We start from the raw sequence: 6,530 nt of genomic DNA on the forward strand, positions 1-6,530 counted from the left end.
TAATTTGATATTAAGAGACTTCAATATAATATATTTTAATTTAATATTAAGAAATATGGATATTATATGTTTGAATTTCACTTAAAGTGTGGATATTTACCTCACTTAATGCAAATTTATGGTAATCTCAATTTTGTAGCGTGAGCTTATTAATTGAATTATTGTATTTATGTTTATTAATAGGGTTTAATGCAATTTACCCCAAGTGATATTGCAAATGAGCAGATTAGCCCTTTATGAAAAAAAAATAGCAATTTACAAAAAACGCAGGGGGAGTAAATTGCTCCATTTTAAAAAATACAGGAGGGTAAATTGCTATTTTTTTTCATAAGGGGTAATTTAATCATTTGCAATATCATAAAGGGTTACTTACATTATTCTCTTTATTATTATTATTAATGTAATTATATAATTATAATTTCATCTATACTAATATTAAAGAATAAGGTATTTCTCACTTGCAAATGACGATTTATAATACCGAAATACCAATTTCTTTGTTATAACGATAATATCCCTAAATTGATTTTTTTTAACAAAATCATTTATTGATTTATTTATATATATATTTATAATATATGTCCAAAAAAAAACACGCAGACACACACTGAATCCGGCATGAAGGGAGGCGCATCGGACGGTTCCATTTGAAAAATGGAAACAACAAGAAGTCAGCTGCATTCTTTGACGAGATTGTGAATTTCAAAATTGCCCTTGTTGACAATATTAGTTCAGTTAATTAGTAGGGACATTTCGGACAATATAATTTTCAGTCCAAAACTTTGTCCATGTAAATAAATACTTGGTTCAAATTATCATTATTCATATCTCATTTTGCCGTACAAACACTACAAAAAAACAGTATTTTTTGCTATAATTAATTATTATGATTAAAAAAATATATATCGTGACGAATACAAATTGTTACTTACCATACTGCAACGTCCATTATTTGTTGTTTTTGCAAGTGAGGTCAAAACATTAGTTATAACTAAAAATCATGACAAATATTTTGACCATATCTAAAATTCATGGCAAATATCGATAAATCATGATAAAAAAATTAAATTTTTATGTTAGCTAAATTAACTATGGTTAATGGTATTGCTTTATCTTGATTTCTAAGCGTTGTCATTTATAATACAAATAAAAAAATAATTTTTTTAAATAAATACAGTATTAAATAATATTTTTATTGTGTATTAAATTGAAGAAGTGGAGGTTGCCCCCTCCCCCTTTTTTTATAAAAAAAAGACTTTGGACATGATTGGTATATAGGAACAGTACTAAATGAGAATGAAATGGAATTAGGAACGGAATAAAGAAGGGAAAACAATCGCATTTGAATATATTCCTATGATTTTAAGTTCTTTATAACAAATTCTTTGGATATGTTTCGATAATCCTAGAAGTAAAAGATTTCAAATCCTTCTATTTTAATTTTGAATGAAGTTTGAATATCAATGGATTTCAAATTCTTTTTAAATAAAGTTATTTGAATTTTTTTTTTTCAAAATCCTTCCTTCAAATCCAAACCCATCAGTCCAATTACATTCTTAAAAAAAATCTTTACAAGGAATCATAAACTCCAATGCAGCAAACCATTACTTCATAATTTCTTCTAATAAGAACAAAACTCTCTTAAAGAAAAAAGAAAAATAGCATCGTAACTCCTAAACTTTAAAAAAGAGAAGCTCAAAACCTCCGACATCATAGTCGCTTTGCCCTTTTATTTAAGATGATACTCAGCTTTTTTCTTTCTCTTGTCTATAAACTCTTATCAGTATGGATTTTTAGTTTTTTCTTTGTCCACAAGGCATTAAAATCCAACAATTCAGTAGGAGATGAAACATAAGTTGGGAATAGAGAATCTCATCTGTCGTTTTATTGCAATCATAGACCATCAACCAAATAAAACCCCATCACATCTAGTCGTTCACAAACGACGACATATGGTAATACCATCACCTAGAGGTACTTGAGAAATTTGTACACGAGTATCAGCTGCCAAGTACTTGTTAAACTCGATAGCATCGCTCCTCGTTCCCAACCTTCTCACCGGAGCCAAGTGCTCAGCCATTGCAACTGTCCCTCCCCAAAGCGTGTTATCATAAATAACTATTCCTCCAGGTTTCAACAGCTCCAACACTCTCTCGTGGTAGTTTGTGTAATTAACTTTATCAGCATCGACGAAAGCAAAGTCAAAGGTTTCTCTATTCTCGAACTGCACAAAAAATGTAGGTCGAAACCAAATGATATATTGTTAGATGAGCTAAGAATATTACTTTATGTATCATGTCATGAATAGATATATGTTGTGGTTCTTACATCTTTCAGTAATTGATCAAGAATTGGAAGAGCCTCAAACTCGATAAAATTGATCTTGTGCTTGACCCCAACCTTCTCAATTACAGGCAATCCGATCTCATAAGCACTTCGGTCCACGTCTATGGCAGTAATCTGCAAAACTGAATGTTTTTAATTTGATATATTATGGCTTGTAAGATATGTTTCGTGCAAGAAATATTATGAAAACCGCATGCAGTAACCTTTCCGTCGTCAGGAATTGTAAGGGCAGTCAAGAGAATATCCAGTAAAGACTCCAATTTCAATCGTCTTTTTCGCATTAATTAGCTTTAAGATCAAGGTCATAAACTGGCCAGCATCAGGTGCAGTACCCATGACGGCCCTGGTGAAAAAGATAAATATTTACTTTATGATTTAACCACTATGATAAAACCAAATAGAGATGCTATGCAATCAGACTCCACAAGAAGCTGAGTATAAGCGGCTGCATTTCATCATATTGTTTCACAAGTGATGAATGATCAAGTTTCGATTTTAGTGTTCATACCGCTCAAAGATATCACAGTCATTAATATCTTCATTTCTAGTCCCAGTACTAGAGCTAAATGCAAGAGGCCCCCTATGAATATAATAATAGACAGAAAATCCCTTTTAGAAAGAAGAAAAAGCAATCCAACCCCCTCAACTCCTGATAACCTAAACTTTTAATAAAAAGGTGAAGCAACTCCCTAATGAACTCGAGTAGCAAATTTCTTTTTTAAAAATTTCGGAGACGTGTTGCTATTTTGTTTTTATTCAAGAAGGTTTTGTGCTTTTGTTCCTACCAGTGTTCTCAAATTATTATCAATGGAAATATTAGTTCAAAAGTTTGAGCAAGATTTAGAGAGAAAGCAATTACCAGGGATGAGTGGAAGTGAGAGCTCTTAGCTCCTTGAGAGATTCAGCTTCACGTGGATACACACTCGTCTCCAATAAATACTTCGTTAAAGAAACATTGAATGATTAGTTTTACGTCAAAATTGTAAAAACAATAGAACGATTTCAAGAAAATCGACCAAAGAGTGGGTAGCTACCTTGTATAACTCTGTTGTTCGCAGCAAACCTTTGTCCATAAAGGTAGTGATGCTCTTTGCTTTGTTTTCCATCACACTCTTTTTAGACACCAACTGCAGCAACAAGTAAAATCCTCAAACACACAATAGACATGAATCCTGAAGATAATGACTGTACATCAACTGAGGCAAGCAAAGTTGGAAAAGCTGAAGACGTGCACAAGTCAAAAGTGCCTGAAATTTAATGTAAAACACCAAGTTCAACTAGATTTAACTTAGTCCACGAAAAAGAGACGTCATGACCATGCGGACATGGGTTCAAATCCAGATATTAGTTTATTTTAACAATAGTGGCAAGTCAATTATAAAGATTATTAGATGGTGATATATATGTTGATTGGTGCAATTGTTCACATAGATTGAAAAAATTATAATCACAGAAAACAGATGCAAAATCAGTTGATTAATTCCACTTAAAAAAATTGAAACTTGAAACAAAAAAGAAACCCTAAGTCTACTAATTTGATATATAAACAAGAAATCATTGGAAAACGATAAAAACCCTTTTGAGACAAGACAACACATGCATATGCACAACATCTGTAACTCAAATAAGGCTGGCAAGAATTCATCACAAACAACTACTTTTCCAGCAAATTAAAGATGAGCACAGATTGAAATTTGATGAAATTGTATACACACACACACACACACACACAGAGAGAGAGAGAGAGAGAGAGAGAAGTACTCGGTGTGTTGGGCGTGAAGAAGTGAGGTGGAGAGCTCCAACTCCAGAAGATTGCATGCTGTAGTATTGTTGTTCCTCTTTAATAAACATTGTAGGCGCCTAATAAAGACAAACTCGTGATACATACGACTACGCTATATTTAGGGGAAAAATACAAACAACTCATTTGTGATACCGCAAATGAACAATTTACCACCTTATGAAAAAATAAATAGCGATTTGTCTTCCTATATTTCTTAAAACATAATAATTTAACTCTCTATATTTTTTAAAATTGCTTCAGTTTAAAAAATAAAAAAAATAAATTACTATATTTTTTTCATAATGAAATAATATATTCATTTTTAATATCACAAGGATAAATTACTATTCACCCTATTATTTAGTTTCTTTTTTTGAACACAACATATTTATCCTTAAAAGATGCCACAAATGTATTGTAAAAGCAACATTTGGGATCAATTGAGGTAAGAACAACTTCTGACTTAGTGATATAGCATGTGTTTGAGTGGATTTCAATTACTTCTTGGTGATGGGATTTTTTATTCTAAATTTTAGGGATAACTGGTCTTCCCCGATGGGCGACCGCCAAGAAATGGGCGAACTCGCCTCGCCCATCTTTGCCTAAGCAATTGTCGTCGCTCAGACATGGGCGACCACCGTCTCCCAAGCACCGACGACTTCCGTTGTTTTGCTGATGCGACCTCCAGCAGTGGTCACTAACGACAAGAGGAAAGAAAGATGGAAAAATATTCAAACATTAAGAAAAATAATTTAATTTTTTAAAATTTAAAATTAATATATATAATGATAATTTTAATTTAAATATTAGTTATAGTAGGTAATATGATTTAACTTTGTTTTATATATTTTGGTATTTTTATATTAAATTAATATAATCTATTAACACATATTTAAATTAAATAATAATTTTAATTAATTAATAATATTTAGTTATTATAATTTATTCGAAAAGTAAATTCCTAATTTAAATTTTTATATAATTTTTTTGTACTTTGATATTAAATATATATAATTCATTAAACATCTTTAAACTAAATAATAATTATTAATTAATTATATTATTTATTAAAAATATTTGAATCAAAAAATTATTTTCTTTTGTATGTCAAAAAAAAGGAGTAAAATGGACATTTGTAAATTTAAAATAAGTAAAAAAAATGAAGCATACTCGCATATAAGTGTGTTTAAACCACTCCCCATCAGTTTCTAACGGAGATGGGAGTTTTTTTGTAAATAACATGAGGGCTTTTTTGCCTATAAAATTAACACAGATTTTGTGCCAAGTTGTTTGGTTGGCTTTTGTTTTACTTTTGACATAAGAGTGATTGGAAAATTTTTAACCAAAGCTGGTTTGATTGAACCAAGTTAATTGAATGGTAAATGTAATACACTTGTTATGTAATTAGTTACTTTTTTTTGAATTGTACATCAATTACACAATAAATATAATATAATTATCATATAATTAATTTATATGTGTCCCAACCCAATCCATATTAAAATTTTCCTGGGTGAGTGAGGCTTTTCATTCAATTTTGGGCTTGTTCGGCTAAAAGTTAACCATGGTAAATAGTGCATGTGAAAGTAGAGTCCTGTCTACAAAAAAGAAAGAAAGTGGAGTCCTATCATGGACCGGACCTGAATTGGATGAGTTCGGGTTCAAATTGTCAAATTCGGGTTTTGGAAGGATTTTTATATTTTAGACCAGGTGGGCTTGGAACATGTTTTGGATCTTGTACAAGATATGCAATAGATTAGTCTAAACTCATCCTTGGATGTTGGCTATTTTAGAAAGCGTACGATTAACTTTGCAATATTTTTTAAGATGTGAGATTAATATTAATTTATTTCAAAAGATATAGGACTAATTTTATAATATTTTTTTAGAGTATGAAAATTTGAAGTCGAGTTATTTGATGATACCAGTTCATATAGTCAGGAACAGTATCACGACCGTCAACAATAATGGGTCCCACCACCAACAATAATTGCATATTGTTCCATTGTGCAATATAGTGCGCATGAAACACTGCCCAGTCAACCCCCTGACGTCTCTGCCTATCGATTGTATGCAAATGTAGGACACTGTGAGCCGTATGCCTCCGAGATATATGATACGACCACCTAATAGTAAAATCTTAAAAAATAAATAAAATCAAAATTATTTTTCATGATATATATTTATAATTATAAATAAATAAAAATGTTCATACCGTGTAGCATATTGAGGGGTAGATAGGATGTTTTGAGAGTCAATTACTATTGGCATTAGATCTGCCATATTATTCAAGGGAATCGGTGCAAGTGTTATGATACGGGACCATGCCCATATTTGTATTAACTGCACAATACCCCTGATATTAGTTTTTCCTCCCTATGATGCCGTACATTCGATACAG

At 31.1% G+C, this 6,530-nt stretch overlaps 1 pseudogene; it reads right to left on the minus strand.

Annotated features, from left to right (window-relative positions):
* Positions 1,839-4,224, minus strand: LOC105161831 (annotated as a pseudogene).

Source organism: Sesamum indicum, linkage group LG5, assembly GCF_000512975.1.
Source record: "Sesamum indicum cultivar Zhongzhi No. 13 linkage group LG5, S_indicum_v1.0, whole genome shotgun sequence".
Classification (NCBI taxonomy): Eukaryota; Viridiplantae; Streptophyta; class Magnoliopsida; order Lamiales; family Pedaliaceae; genus Sesamum; species Sesamum indicum.